This window comes from Zea mays, chromosome 5 (genome assembly GCF_902167145.1).
Source record: "Zea mays cultivar B73 chromosome 5, Zm-B73-REFERENCE-NAM-5.0, whole genome shotgun sequence".
Taxonomy (NCBI): Eukaryota; Viridiplantae; Streptophyta; class Magnoliopsida; order Poales; family Poaceae; genus Zea; species Zea mays.
This window is the reverse complement of record NC_050100.1, coordinates 220,331,900-220,348,256: the sequence shown is the minus strand read 5'-3', so window position 1 is coordinate 220,348,256 and position 16,357 is coordinate 220,331,900.

The following is a 16,357-nucleotide window of genomic DNA, read 5'->3' as shown; positions in this document are numbered from 1 at the left end:
CCGTGACGCTTACGGTTGTGGGTAGCCAGGTGCCTAGGTGGGCCCACTTTGATAACTCTTGCTTAAGCAAGTTGGGCAGATTTTTTTCCACCGGGAAAGCGCAGAACAAATTTTTTTTCCAAAAGAAATTTATGCAGGCACTTCAGATTTTCAATTCAAGAAACAGAGATGCATTGGATGTTATTGTGCCACCACCCTCGTGTTTTTTTCCTTCTTTGGTGGGTGGGTGGGTGGGTTGGGGGGGGGGGGGGGGGGGGTGTTGAAGAACGCGTGTCCTTGGTTTTGAGTATCGACAAAATTCAATGCATGGTCTTCTGCCAGATTTTAGGTACCGGTTGACTGTTAGGAATTTAGGTTTTTTCATGCTTACTTTAATATACAAATTTATAGCACAAAGTATGATCAATAGTAATAGAAATGTTCTCCTTACAGTAAAAAAATATATATTGAATTTCCCAAATTCGGAGTATATAATGTACCAAACAGAGATATTCGTGCTTATGACACTGGTGGCTTCATTCACTCGAGTTGATATCGTATGTTTCTCAAAATCGTGGATCGGTGAAGGTGGATGTTTGTAATATCGTTTCATCCACCATAAAAAAAGATGATCAGCGAATGGCCATAAAACACTTTCCAAAAACACTTTCCAAAAATCTGATCGCTCGTACACCCGAGCAGGTGTCTCTCCGGGAAGATGGTTCTGGTGGTTTATTCTCTCAACTCTTTATGTGCATAGAGGTTTGGAACGAGGACACTCTTGCGACAACACAACTGAAAAGAGAGGTATATCCTTGGTTTTGAGTATCATTGTTTTCCTTGAGCCCTATTTACTCTATTGAGTCTTGATGAGCAAAACAAAATGCCCTGACGATACATTTTCCTTGAGCCCTATTGTCGGCGTTTCGACCCCGGGGGGTCCCTGGACCGACGAGTAAATCGTCGCCGCGTGTCCCAGCCCAGATGGGTCGGCGCGAGACGGAGCACGAAGGGGGCAAAAGAGAGGGAGACAGGCAAAAGGGGAAACCCGCGGCCTTCGTGTTGCCCTGCGCCCAGGTCGGGTGCGCTTGCAGTAGGGGGTTACAAGCGTCTGCGTGGGAGAGAGCGAGAGACTTTACGCGTCGTCCCGTTCCCCCACGCGGCCAACCTTCTCGTAAGAGAGCCCTGGACCTTCCTTTTATAGGCGTAAGGAGGGGGTCCAGGTGTACAATGGGGGTGTAGCAGTGTGCTAACGTGTCTAGCAGAGAGGAGCTAGTGCCCTAAGTACATGCCGTCGTGGCAACCGGAGAGGTCTTGGCACCCTGTTCATGTGATGTCGTGGCCGTCGGAGGAGCGCTGGAGCCTTGCGGAAGGACAGCTGTCGGGGCTGTCGAGTCTTTGCTGACGTCTCCTTGCTTCCGTAAGGGGCTGAGAGCCGTCGTCGTCATGGAGCACGCGGGGCGCCATCATTATTTGTTTACCGGGGCGAGCCAGATGGGACGCCGGTCTTGTCCCCCATAGCCTGAGCTAGCTAGGGGTAGGGTAATGATGGCCCCCTGTGACGTGGTCAGTCCGAGCCCTGGGTCGGGCGAGGCGGAGGCTCCTCCGAGGTCGAGGTCGAGTCTGTCTTCCGAGGTCGAGGTCGAGTCCGAGCCCCGGGTCGGGCGAGGCGGAGACCGTCGTCTTCAGGAGCCGAGGCTGAGTCCAAGCCCTGGGGTCGGGCGAGGCGGAATTCGTCGTCCGAGGCCGAGACGGGGGCCGAGCCCTGGGGTCGGGCGAGGCGGAGCTTCCTATGGCGCCTGAGGCCGGACTTGGCTGCTGTCAGCCTCACTCTGTCGAGTGGCACAGCAGTCAGAGCGACGCGGGCGGCGCTGTCTTCTTGTCAGGCCGGTCAGTGGAGCGGCGAAGTGACGGCGGTCACTTCAGCTCTGTCGACTGAAGAGCGCGCGTCAGGATAAGGCGTCAGGATAAGGAGTCAGGCGCCATCATTAAATGCTCCTGCGATACGGTCGGTCGGTGTGGCGATCTGGCCAAGGTTGCTTCTTGGCGAAGGCTGGGCCTCGGGTAGCCGAAGGTGTGTCCGTTGCTTGAGGGGGCCCTCGGGCGAGACGTGGATCCTCCGGGGTCGGCTGTCCTTGCCCGAGGTTGGGCTCGGGCGAGGCGAGATCGTGTCCCTTGAGTGGACCGAGCCTTGACCTTAATCGCACCCATCAGGCCTTCGCAGCTTTGTGCTGATGGGGGTTACCAGTTGAGATTTAGGAGTCTTGGGGGTACCCCTAATTATGGTCACCGACAGTAGCCCCCGAGCCTCGAAGGGAGTGTTAATACTCGCTTGGAGGCTTTTGTCGCACTTTTTGCAAGGGGACCGGCCTTTCTCGGTTGCGTTTTGTTCCGGTGGGTGCGCGCGAGCGCACCCGCCGGGTGTAGCCCCCGAGGCCTCGGAGGAGTGGTTTGACTCCTTCGAGGTCTTAGTGCGTTTCGTGATGCTTCGGCCGGTCTGGTTGTTCCCTCATGCGAACTGGTCGTAGCCCGGGTGCACAATCGAGTCCCAAGTTCTCGGGCTGGTATGTTGACGCTGTCAACGGTTTGGCCGGAGCCGGGTTTGCGAGAGCAGCCCCTGAGCCTCCGCACAGAGCGAGAGGACGGTCAAGGGCAGACTCGACTTTTTTACATACGCCCCTGCGTCGCCTTTCCGCAAGGAGGAGGGGGGAAAGCGCCATGTTGCCCTCGGAGGGCGCCGAACATGGTGTCTCCAGTGAGTTGCTAACGGGTAATCCGAGTGGACGCTCGTGCCCCATTTGTTAGGGGTCGGCTAGTGGCCCGGAGGCGCGCTCCAAAAGTACCTGTGGGTGATTTGCCGGACCCGGTCACCTTTTGACGGGGTCCGAGGGCTCGATGCCTCACTCTGATGGGATTCTGTTACAAGATCATTCCCGTTGGTCTCGGAAATGTCCTAGGGTACCTCGGGAGCGTAGCCCGAGCCTTGGTTATGTATCGAACGTACCCAGGGTCATCCCTCGCTCTGCGTCTGAGGCGACTGTCGAACCCTTCGGGGGCCAGCCTACGAACCCCTGATCAGTAGTGGGTGCGGAGCCCGAGTGGCCTGAGGCGGCCGTTGAACCCTTCCGAGGGGCCGGCCTTCGAACCTCTGACCAGTAGTGGGCGCGGAGCCCGAGTGCTCTGAGGCGGCTGTTGAACCCTTCCGAGGGGCCAGCCTTCGAACCTCTGATCAGTAGGGGGGCTCGGGGCCCGCTTCCTTCGCGGAGAAGGATCCCTTTCGGAGTATCCCCTTTCCCGATCCCTGAGGCAAGAGAGAGAAAGAGGAAGTGGAAAAGGATACGGAATCGAATGATGTGGCACACCTTTTTTTACGCGGTCATTATGGCGGAGGTGAAGCGTCGCCTGCTTCGCCTGCCAAAGGTGTCGCCTGTCCTGCCACAGAGTTAATGCGACGGGACGAGTGGCTCGCGGGGCGGCCGTTGTGCGTGCGCGAGCCGTTCGAGGAACGGGACACGGGCGCGTCGTCTTCACGCCGTGGGAAAGGGTTCTCTCGCCGTCCCAGGAGGGGACGTGAGCTTGCTGACGACTTGACCGCTGCTTCTGCCCGCCTGCCACCGCCATTACTGCCGGCCCATTTCTGGCCGTATCGGCCCTCGCGCCTTCTCCCGCGGCTGACTGACCCGTGACCGATTTGCTCGGTTGGCACTGTTGGGCCGTGCGCAGGGTCGCCTCGAGTCGCGGCACTGGTTCCGCAGTCGAGGAGGCGCGGTACTGGTGCAAGTGGCGGTGCAGTTTCTCGCACGTAGTAACCGGCACGCCGGTTACATGAGGGCCTGGGCCTCCATGCTGGACGCGTCGAAGCCGAAAGGGTGCGCCCCCTTGGTCGGTTGCATGCCGCCTGCATGGCGGCCCGCCCTTTCACCCGCTGGTCTGGGCGAAAGTGGAGGAATGCTCGTAATCGCTGGGCAGTTGCGCGCTGACAGTCGCCTAGAGGGGGGGTGAATAGGGCGAAACTGAAATTCTCAAAAATAATCACAACTACAAGCCGGGTTAGCGTTAGAAATATAATCAAGTCCGCGAGAGATGGAGCAAAACAAATCGTAAGCAAATAAGAGTTGTGACACGTGGATTTGTTTTACCGAGGTTCGATTCTCGCAAACTTACTCCCCGTTGAGGTGGTCACAAAGACTGGGTCTCTTTCAACCCTTACCCTCTCTCAAACGGTCCCTCGGACCGAGTGAGCTTCTCTTCTCAAATCAAAACCGGGAACAAAACTTCCCCGCAAGGGCTACCACACAATTGGTGCCTCTTGCCTTGATTACAATGGAGTTTTGATCACAAGAACAAGTGAGAAAGAAAAGAAGCAATCCAAGCGCAAGAGCTCAAAAGAACACAACAAATCTCTCTCGCTAATCACTAAAGCCTTGAGTGGAGTTGGAGAGGATTTGATCTCTTTGGTGTGTCTAGAATTGAATGCCTAGCTCTTGTAAGTGGTTGAGAAGTGGAAAACTTGGATGCAATGAATGGTGGGTGGTTGGGGGTATTTATAGCCCCAACCACCAAACTAGCCGTTTGGTGGGGCAGACTGTCGAATGGTGCACCGGACAGTCCGGTGCACACCGGACATGTCCGGTGCGCCAGCCACGTCACCAAAGCCGTTGGGTTCCGACCGTTGGAGCTCTGACTTCTGGGCCCGCCTAGATGTCCGGTGGCGCACCGGACATGTACTGTAGAGTGTCTGGTGCGCCAGTATGGGCGTGCCTGATGTCTGCGCGTACTGGCGCGCATTAATTGCTGTTGCAGGCGACCGTTGGCGCGAAGTAGCCGTTGCTTCGATGTCACACCGGACAGTCCGGTGTACACCGGACATGTCCGGTGAATTATAGCGGAGCAGCGGTTGCGAATTCCCGAGGCTGCCAAGTTCCAGAGTCGCGTCCTCTTGGAGCACCGGACAGTTCGGTGAATTATAGCGCGCCGGCTCTGAAAATTCCCGAGGCTGAGGAGTTCAGCGCGAGGTCCCCTGGTGCACCGGACAGTCCGGTGCGCCAGACCAGGGAGCCTTTCGGGATGCCTTTAGCTCTCCTTTTTGAACCCAACATTGGTCCTTTTAATTGGCTTGTTGTGAACCTTTGGCACCTGTAAAACTTATACACTAGAGCAAACTAGTTAGTCCAATTATTTGTGTTGGGTAATTCAACCACCAAAATTATTTAGGAACTAGGTGTAAGCCTAATTCCCTTTCAATCTCCCCCTTTTTGGTGATTGATGCCAACACAAACCAAAGCAGGTATAGAAGTGCATAATTGAACTAGTTTGCATAATGTAAGTGCAAAGGTTGCTTGGAATTGAGCCAATATAAATACTTACAAGATATGCATGGATTGTTTCTTCATTTTTAACATTTTGGACCACGCTTGCACCACAGATTTTGTTTTTGCAAATTCTTTTGTAAATCCTTTTCAAAGTTCTTTTGCAAATAGTCAAAGATAAATGAATAAGATTTTACGAAGCATTTTCAAGATTTGAAATTTTTATCCCCCTGTTTCAAATGCTTTTCCTTTGACTAAACAAAAACTCCCCCTAAATGAGATCCTCCTCTTAGTGCTCAAGAGGGTTTTGATATATCATTTTTAAATACTACTTTCTTCCTCTTTTGAACACAATAAGATACCAATTTGAAATTTACCAATTGAAAATCTCCAATTTTAAAATTAGGGTGGTGGTGCGGTCCTTTTGCTTTGGGCTCATACTCTCTCCCCCTTTGGCATGAATCGCCAAAAACGGAGTCATTAGAGCCCTTTCAAATGACTTTCTCCTCCTTTGGTCATAAATAAATGAGTGAAGATTATACCAAAGTAGGAGTCCTTTTGCTTGGTGCTCATGCTTTCTCCCCCAGAAATGGAGAGTTGCTTGGAGTGATGGCGAAGGATGAGTTACAGAGTGGAAGCCTTTGTCTTCGCCGAAGACTCCAATTCCCTTTCAATATACCTATGACTTGGTTTGAAATAGACTTGAAAAACACATTAGTCATAGCATATGAAAGAGACATGATCAAAGGTATACAAATGAGCTATGTGTGCAATTTAGCAAAAGAAATTGCGCGAATCAAGAATATTGAGCTCATGCTTAAGTTTGTTAAAAGTTTGTTCATCAAGAGGCTTGGTAAAGATATCGGCTAATTGATCTTTAGTGTTAATGTAAGAAATCTCGATATCTCCCTTTTGTTGGTGATCCCTAAGAAAATGATACCGAATGGCTATGTGTTTAGTGCGGCTATGCTCGACGGGATTATCCGCCATCTTGATTGCACTCTCATTATCACATAGCAAAGGGACTTTGGTTAATTTGTAACCGTAGTCCCGCAGAGTTTGCCTCATCCAAAGCAATTGCGCGCAACAATGGCCTGCGGCAATGTACTCGGCTTCGGCGGTAGAAAGAGCTACGGAATTTTGCTTCTTTGAAGCCCAAGACACCAAGGATCTTCCCAAGAACTGGCAAGTCCCCGATGTGCTCTTTCTATTGATTTTACACCCCGCCCAATCGGCATCCGAATAACCAATCAAATCAAAAGTGGATCCCCTAGGATACCAAAGCCCAAACTTAGGATTATAAGCCAAATATCTCAAGGTTCGTTTTACGGCTGTAAGGTGAGATTCCTTAGGGTCGGATTGGAATCTTGCACACATGCAAACGGAAAGCATAATGTCCGGTCGAGATGCACATAAATAGAGTAATGAACCTATCATCGACCGGTATACCTTTTGATCGACGGATTTACCTCCCGTGTCGAGGTCGAGATGCCCATTGGTTCCCATGGGTGTCTTGATGGGCTTAGCATCCTTCATTCCAAACTTGGTTAGAATATCTTGAGTATACTTCGTTTGGCTAATGAAGGTGCCTTCTTGGAGTTGCTTGACTTGGAATCCTAGAAAATACTGCAACTCCCCCACCATCGACATCTCGAACTTTTGTGTCATGATCCTACTAAATTCTTCACATGTAGATTCGTTAGTAGACCCAAATATAATATCATCAACATAAATTTGGCATACAAACAAATCTTTGTCAAGAGTTTTAGTGAATAAAGTAGGATCGGCCTTGCCGACTTTGAAGCCATTAGCTATAAGGAAATCTCTTAGGCATTCATACCATGCTCTTGGGGCTTGCTTGAGTCCATAAAGCGCCTTAGAGAGCCTATAGACATGGTTAGGGTACTCACTATCTTCAAAGCCGGGAGGTTGCTCAACATAGACCTCTTCCTTGATTGGTCCATTGAGGAAGGCACTTTTCACGTCCATTTGATAAAGCTTAAAGCCATGGTAAGTAGCATAGGCTAATAATATACGAATTGACTCAAGCCTAGCTAAGGGTGCATAGGTTTCACCGAAATCCAAACCTTCGACTTGGGAGTATCCCTTGGCCACAAGTCGGGCTTTGTTCCTTGTCACCATACCATGCTCGTCTTGCTTGTTGCGGAAGACCCATTTGGTTCCTACAACATTTTGATTAGGACGTGGAACTAAATGCCATACCTCATTCCTAGTGAAGTTGTTGAGCTCCTCTTGCATCGCCACCACCCAATCCGAATCTTGTAGTGCTTCCTCTACCCTGTGTGGCTCAATAGAGGAAACAAAAGAGTAATGCTCACAAAAATGTGCAACTCGAGATCTAGTGGTTACCCCCTTATGAATGTCGCCGAGGATGGTATCGACGGGGTGATCTCGTTGGATTGCTTGGTGGACTCTTGGGTGTGGCGGTCTTGGTTCTTCATCCTCCTTGTCTTAATCATTTGCATCTCCCCCTTGATCATTGCCGTCATCTTGAGGTGGCTCAATTGATTGATCTTCTTCTTCATCAACTTGAGCCTCATTCTCATTTTGAGTTGGTGGGGATGCTTGCGTGGAGGAGGATGGTTTATCTTGTGCATTTGGAGGCTCTTCGGATTCCTTAGGACACACATCCCCAATGGACATGTTCCTTAGCGCGATGCACGGTGCCTCTTCAATACCTATCTCATCAAGATCAACTTGCTCTACTTGAGAGCCGTTAGTCTCATCAAACACAACGTCACAAGAAACTTCAACTTGTCCAGTGGACTTGTTAAAGACTCTATATGCCCTTGTGTTTGAATCATATCCTAGTAAAAAGCCTTCTACAGTCTTAGGAGCAAATTTAGATTTTCTACCTCTTTTAACAAGAATAAAACATTTGCTACCAAAGACTCTAAAATATGAAATATTGGGCTTTTTACCGGTTAGGAGTTCATGAGATGTTTTCTTGAGGATTCGGTGAAGATATAACCGGTTGATGGCGTAGCAAGCGGTGTTGACCGCCTCGGCCCAAAACCGATCCGAAGTCTTGTACTCATCAAGCATGGTCCTTGCCATATCCAATAGAGTTCGATTCTTCCTCTCTACTACACCATTTTGTTGTGGTGTGTAGGGAGAAGAGAACTCATGCTTGATGCCCTCCTCCTCAAGGAAGCCTTCGATTTGAGAGTTCTTGAACTTCGTCCCGTTGTCGCTTCTAATTTTCTTGATCCTTAAGCCGAACTCATTTTGAGCCCGTCTCAAGAATCCCTTTAAGGTCTCTTGGGTTTGCGATTTTTCCTGTAAAAAGAATACCCAAGTGAAGCGAGAATAATCATCCACTATTACAAGACAATACTTACTCCCGCCGATGCTTATGTAAGCAATCGGGCCGAATAGATCCATGTGGAGTAGCTCAAGCGGCCTGTCGGTCGTCATGATGTTCTTGTGTGGATGATGGGCTCCAACTTGCTTTCCTGACTGGCATGCGCTACAAACCCTGTCTTTCTCAAAATGAACATTGGTTAGTCCTAAAATGTGTTCTCCCTTTAGAAGCTTGTGAAGACTCTTCATCCCAACATGGGCTAGTCGGCGGTGCCAGAGCCAACCCATGTTAGTCTTAGCAATTAAGCAAGTGTCGAGTTCAGCTCTATCAAAATATACTAAGTATAGCTAACCCTCCAACACTCCCTTAAATGCTATTGAATCATCACTTCTTCTAAAGACAGTGACATCTACATCAGTGAAAAGACAGTTGTAACCCATTTTGCATAATTGAGATACAGAAAGCAAATTGTAATCTAATGAATCTACAAGAAAAACATTGGAAATAGAATGGTCAGGAGATATAGCAATTTTACCCAACCCTTTGACCAAACCTTGATTTCCATCCCCGAATGTGATAGCTCGTTGGGGATCTTGGTTTTTCTCGTAGGAGGACAACATTTTCTTCTCCCCAGTCATGTGGTTTGTGCACCCGCTATCGATGATCCAACTTGAGCCCCCGGATGCATAAACCTACAAAACAGGTTTAGTTCTTGACTTTAGGTGCCCAAACGGTTTTGGGTCCTTTGGCATTAGAAACAAGAACTTTGGGAACCCAAACACAAGTTTTCGAGTTCTTGTGTTTGCCCCCAACATACTTGGCAACGACCTTGCCGAATTTGTTAGTCAAAACATATGATGCATCAAAAGTTTTAAATGAAAAGTTATGTTCATTTGATGCACTAGGAGTTTTCTTCTTAGGCAACTTAGCACGGGTTGGTTGCCTAGAGCTAGATGTCTCACCCTTATACATAAATGCATGATTAGGGCCAGAGTGAGACTTCCTAGAATGAATTCTCCTAATTTTGCTCTCGGGATAACCAGCAGGGTACAAAATGTAACCCTCGTTATCCTGAGGCATGGGAGCCTTGCCCTTAACAAAGTTTGACAATTTCTTAGGAGGGGCACTAATTTTGACATCATCTCCCCTTTGGAAGCCGATGTCATCCTTAATGCCAGGGCGTCTCCCACTATAGAGCATACTTCTAGCAAATTTAAATTTTTCATTTTCTAAGTTATGCTCGGCAATTTTAGCATCTAATTTTGCTATATGATCATTTTGTTGTTTAATTAAAGCCATGTGATCATGAATAGCATTAACATCAACATCTCTACATCTAGTACAAATAGAAGTGTGCTCAACGGTAGATGTAGAGGTTTTGCAAGATTTTAATTCTACAACCTTAGCATGCAATATATCATTCTTAGTTCTAAGGTCGGAAATAGTAGCATTGCAACATCAAAATCTTTATCCTTAGCAAGCAATTTCTCATTTTCAATCCTAAGGCTAGCAATAGAAATATTTAACTCATCAATCCTAGCAAGTAAATCAACATTATCATCTCTAGGATTGGAAGTTGAAACATTACAAACATGAGAATCAACCTTAGCAATTAATTTGGCATTTTCATTTATAAGGTTGGTAATAGTGTCATGGCATGTGCTTAGCTCACTAGATAATTTCTCACATTTTTCCATTTCTAGAGCATAAGCATTTTTAACCTTAACATGTTTCTTATTTTCCTTAATTAGGAAGTCCTCTTGGGAATCCAAAAGGTCATCCTTTTCATCAATAGCACTAATTAATTCATTTAATTTTTCCTTTTGTTCAATGTTAAGGTTGGCAAAAAGAGTACGCAAATTATCTTCCTCATCACTAGCATTATCATCACTAGAAGACTCATATTTAGTGGAGGATTTAGATTTAACCTTCTTTTTGCCGTCCTTTGCCATGAGGCACTTGTGGCCGACGTTGGGGAAGAGGAGTCCCTTGGTGACGGCGATGTTGGCGGCGTCCTCGTTGTCAGAGGAATCGGTGGAGCTCTCGTCGGAGTCCCACTCGCGGCACACGTGGGCATCGCCGCCCTCTTCTTGTGGTACCTCTTCTTTTCTCTCCTCTTGCCCTTCTTGTCGTTATCCCTGTCACTGTCACTTGATAATGGACATTTAGCAATAAAGTGACCGGGCTTACCACACTTGTAGCAAACCTTCTTGGAACGGGATTTGTAATCCTTCCCCTTCCGTTGCTTGAGAATTTGGCGAAAGCTTTTGATGATTAAAGCCATCTCCTCGTCGTCGAGCTTTGAAGCGTCGATTGGTTGTCTACTTGGTGTAGACTCCTCCTTCTTCTCCTCTGTCGCCTTGAATGCCACCGGTTGTGCTTCGGATGTGGAGGGATCATCAAGTTCGTTGATCTTCTTCGAGCCCTTGATCATACATTCAAAGCTCACAAAATTCCCGATAACTTCCTCGGGAGTCATTAGTGTGTATCTAGGATTACCACGAATTAATTGAACTTGAGTAGGGTTAAGGAAGATGAGTGATCTAAGAATAACCTTAACCACCTCGTGGTCATCCCATTTCTTGCTCCCGAGGTTGCGCACTTGGTTCACCAAGGTCTTGAGCCGGTTGTACATATCTTGTGGCTCCTCCCCTTGGCGAAGACGGAAGCGACCGAGCTCCCCCTCGATTGTTTCCCGCTTTGTGATCTTGGTGAGTTCATCACCCTCATGCGCGGTCTTGAGTAGATCCCAAATCTCCTTCGCATTCTTCAACCCTTGCACCTTGTTATATTCCTCTTTACTTAGAGAGGCGAGGAGTATGGTTGTGGCTTGGGAGTTGAAGTGCTCGATTTGGGCTACTTCATCCTCATCATAGTTTTCATCCCCTACGGATGGTACCTGTGCACCAAACTCAACAACATCCCATATACTTTTGTGGAGTGAGGTTAGATGAAATCGCATTAAATCACTCCACCTAGCATAATCTTCACCATCAAATGTTGGTGGTTTGCCTAATGGGACGGAAAGTAAAGGTGTATGTTTAGAAATGCGAGGGTAGCGTAGGGGAATCTTACTATACTTCTTACGCTCTTGGCGCTTAGAAGTGACGGACGCCGCGTCGGAGCCGGAGGTGGATGCCGATGAAGAATCGGTCTCGTAGTAGACCACTTTCCTCATCCTCTTTTTCTTGTCCCCACTCCGATGCGGCTTGTGAGAAGAGGATTTCTCCTTCTTCTCTTTGTGGTGTGAAGAAGATCTCTTTTCCTTCCCTTTGGAGGAGTCCTTCTTCTTCTCCTTCTTCTTGGTGCGGGACTTTTCCGATGAAGTGCTCCCGTGGCTTGTAGTGGGCTTTTCGCCGGTCTCCACCTCCTTCTTGGCGTGATCTCCCGACATCACTTCGAGCGGTTAGGCTCTAATGAAGCACCGGGCTCTGATACAAATTGACAGTCGCTTAGAGGGGGGGTGAATAGGGCAAAACTGAAATTCTCAAAAATAATCACAACTACAAGCCGGGTTAGCGTTAGAAATATAATCAAGTCCGCGAGAGAGGGAGCAAAACAAATCGTAAGCAAATAAGAGTTGTGACACGTGGATTTGTTTTACCGAGGTTCGGTTCTCGCAAACCTACTCCCCGTTGAGGTGGTCACAAAGACCGGGTCTCTTTCAACCCTTACCCTCTCTCAAACGGTCCCTCGGACCGAGTGAGCTTCTCTTCTCAAATCAAAACCGGGAACAAAACTTCCCCGCAAGGGCTACCACACAATTGGTGCCTCTTGCCTTGATTACAATGGAGTTTTGATCACAAGAACAAGTGAGAAAGAAAAGAAGCAATCCAAGCGCAAGAGCTCAAAAGAACACAGCAAATCTCTCTCGCTAATCACTAAAGCCTTGAGTGGAGTTGGAGAGGATTTGATCTCTTTGGTGTGTCTAGAATTGAATGCCTAGCTCTTGTAAGTGGTTGAGAAGTGGAAAACTTGGATCTAATGAATGGTGGGTGGTTGGGGGTATTTATAGCCCCAACCACCAAACTAGCCGTTTGGTGGGGCTGACTGTCGAATGGTGCACCGGACAGTCCGGTGCACACCAGACATGTCCGGTGCGCCAGCCACGTCACCAAAGCCGTTGGGTTCCGACCGTTGGAGCTCTGACTTCTGGGCCCGCCTGGATGTCCGGTGGCGCACCGGACATGTATTGTAGAGTGTCCGGTGCGCCAGTATGGGCGTGCCTGACGTCTGTGCGTACTGGCGCGCATTAATTGCTGTTGCAGGCGTCCGTTGGCGCGAAGTAGTCGTTGCTTCGATGTCACACCGGACAGTCCGGTGTACACCGGACATGTCCGGTGAATTATAGCGGAGCAGCGGTTGCGAATTCCCGAGGCTGCCAAGTTCCAGAGCCGCGTCCTCTTGGAGCACTGGACACTGTCCGGTGTACACCGGACAGTCCGGTGAATTATAGCGCGCCGGCTCTGAAAATTCCCGAGGCTGAGGAGTTCAACGCGAGGTCCACTGGTGCACCGGACACTGTCCGGTGGCACACCGGACAGTCCGGTGTGCCAAACCAGGGAGCCTTTCAGGATGCCTTTAGCTCTCCTTTTTGAACCCAACATTGGTCCTTTTAATTGGCTTGTTGTGAACCTTTGGCACCTGTAAAACTTATACACTAGAGCAAACTAGTTAGTCCAATTATTTGTGTTGGGTAATTCAACCACCAAAATTATTTAGGACCTAGGTGTAAGTCTAATTCCCTTTCACGCGCACCGCGCGCGGCGGTTTGGCTTCTTCTGCCCTGGGCCAGCTTGCATGACGCGTGGGACCCAGCCCCCATGTCGTAGGGGGAGGACCTTGGAACGTGTTGGTGAAGACTCAGTCCGCGACGGCTGAGGACGCAAGTGGGGAGAGTTGCCTTTAAAAGGAGGGTGACCCCCTTGAAAGGCAACCATGTTTTCTCGCTCCCCTCATGCATCACGTGTTTCCAGCTTCCGTGCCCCGGATGGGGGGCGCCCGCGGTTCTTCCGCCTTGTCGTCGTTGGAGGAACGCAACTTCGCGAAAGTTGGTACCTTTTAGCCATCGTTCGGCTTCAAGGATTTTCATCAGGCAACCCGGTTGCATCCCCTCGCCGGTGGTCACCCAGGACGGTGACCACCAGTTCGATGGTGGGGAGAAGCGAGCCGGGTTGCGGCCTCTACCCCGCCCTCAGCTTCAAGGATGTTCATCATCAGTGCTGGGGAGGGGAGTGCGCCGAGTTGGGGCCTGTCTCCGCGCAGGCAGCGGCCCACTCCTTTCCTCAGTGATCGGGGGGGAAGGGCATAAGCCGTTCGTGGCGCTGGCAGCTGCCGCGTGTCTGGCTCTCCGGCCCGAGCGGCTTCGGCGCCGCTTCCGGTGCCACCTCCCGCCAAGGCAGCCGAAAGAGGTTTCTCCGCCGACGAGATAGTCGGTGCCGCCCGCGGACTGACCTCCAACTCTATGGCCTTCTGCTTGTCCTCGCCCCTCGAATGGGGACGTGGGCGAGGGCCTTATGGCAGCAGCATCCGCCCTGAGGTCATCGCTGCTGCTGTTCGGCCGCTCGGAGCAGAGGTCGTTGTCGCTGCTGCTCTTCGGGCGTCGGTGAGCCATCCGTCGGCCTTCTGTTGCTCCGCAGGCCCTCCAACGTGGGGGGTTGTTCGTACTTGCGGAGGTGGAACCGGAGTTCCATTTGTAATGGCACCTTGAGTGCCGGTGTCTGTTCATTATGGCTGTCGGGTCCTGAACATGTATGTATTTTTGGCATGAAGCCGTGTTTTTTCCTTATTTCGAGCACCAGGACTCGCCTGTCGGCTAACTGAACCGCTTAACCAAGTGTGAGTTGCCTCGTGTGAAGGTGACGAGTGAGGTATCTGTATCCCGGAGGCGTAGGAGTCCCTCGGCTCGGTCGGCCTTGCCGCCCGAGGCTTCTCTTGCTTAGTTAAAGGAAACCTCGGCCGCTCTTCGATGAGCCGGAGCCAGAGGCAGCGGTGTCAGTATGGACAGAGGCAGAGTTGGCTCGAAAAGAAGACTTCGTCGGCCGGAGCCTGGCCGGGCCGTCCACTGGCGGGACCAGCGCCGGAGTCGAGTTGCCGAGGCCATGAGTCGGGCCGATGTCCTCGGGGGACAGCTGGCTGAGGCTTCGGGGTGGCCGGCCGAGGCGTCTGCTCGGGCCGGATTCCTGAAGAAGACCCTGTCGGCGATGGCCCAGGCGCAGTGCCGATGTCGTCCTTCGGTGCGGAGATCCTCCGACTGTGTTGTCGTCCGAGGCTCGGTCGGACTTCGCCGAAGGTGGAGTTGACGCCGAGGGTGCTGCTCCTCCCCCTCCGTCGACGTCTGAGCCTGCAGGATCGGTACATCTTGTAGTGTGCGTATGTTTTCTGCGGTCGCCGAGGCCCAAACATACTGTCGTCGCGTTGTAAAGCTGCGTTTCTTTTCCTCTTGTTTCGAGTATCTGGACTTATTTGTCGGTAACAGAATTGTTTGTCCGAGCGAGAGTTACTTTTCACGGAAGGTGATGCGTGAGGTATCCGTATCCCGGAGGCGTAGGAGTCCCTCGGCTCGGTCGGCCTTGCCGCTTACGTGTACTCTTACTCGTCTGTAGGATTCTGCTATCGATATAGTCGAGAAGGCACGAAAAATCGTTTCGGCAGAAGAGTTTTCGAGCGTTAAGACTTGTTCGGTCCGCGGAGTCGCTTATCCGAGCGTGAGTTACTTATCGCAGAAGGTGATGGGTGAGGTATCCGTATCCCGGAGGCGTAGGAATCCCTCGGCTCGGTCGGCCTTGGCTACTTACGTGTACTCCATTGTTTTCAGGATCCCGCTTTCGAAGTAGTCGAAAAGCACGAAAGACGTTCTGTCAAAAAGACTTTTTCCGAGGAAAATTTTGACACAGAGGGGGTTCCCCCCTTCTAGCCCCCGAGGGAGGGTCGGGCTTTGCCGAGGCAAGACTGACCCGTCCTTGATGGTTAGACTTGGTATGTGAACGAGGTGTACGAGCAACTTGAAAGCATCTTAAGGGTAGAAGCGACGTAGCTGTCGGATGTTCCAAGCGTTGTTGTAGACCTCGCCTTGACTGTTGGCCAGCTTGTATGTCCCGGGCTTCAGAACCTTAGCGATGACGAACGACCCTTCCCAGGGAGGCATGAGCTTGTGCCGCCCTCGGGCGTCTTGTCGCAGCCGAAGCACCAAGTCACCCCACCTGGAGGTCTCGGGACCGAACCCCTCGGGCGTGGTAGCGTTGCAGGGACTGCTGATACCACGCCGAGTGTAGTAAGGCCATGTCCCGAGCCTCTTCCAGCTGGTCCAGCGAGTCTTCTCGGTTTGTTCGATTACTTTGGTCGTCGTACGCCCTCGTCCTCGAGGAACCGTATTCTAAGTCCGTGGGCAAGATAGCCTCGGCCCCATAGACTAGAAAGAACGGTGTGAAGCCCGTGGCTCGGCTCGGCGTTGTCCTCAGACTCCAGACCACCGAGGGGAGCTCCTTCATCCATCGCTTGCCGAACTTGTTGAGGTCGTTGTAGATCCTCGGCTTGAGTCCTTGCAGAATCATGCCGTTGGCACGCTCTACTTGCCCATTCGTCATGGGGTGAGCCACGGCGGCCCAGTCCACCCGGATGTGGTGATCCTCGCAGAAGTCCAGGAACTTTCTGCCGGTGAACTGGGTGCCGTTGTCGGTGATGATGGAGTTCGGGACCCCGAAGCGATGGATGATGTTGGTGAAGAATGCCACCGTTTGTTCGG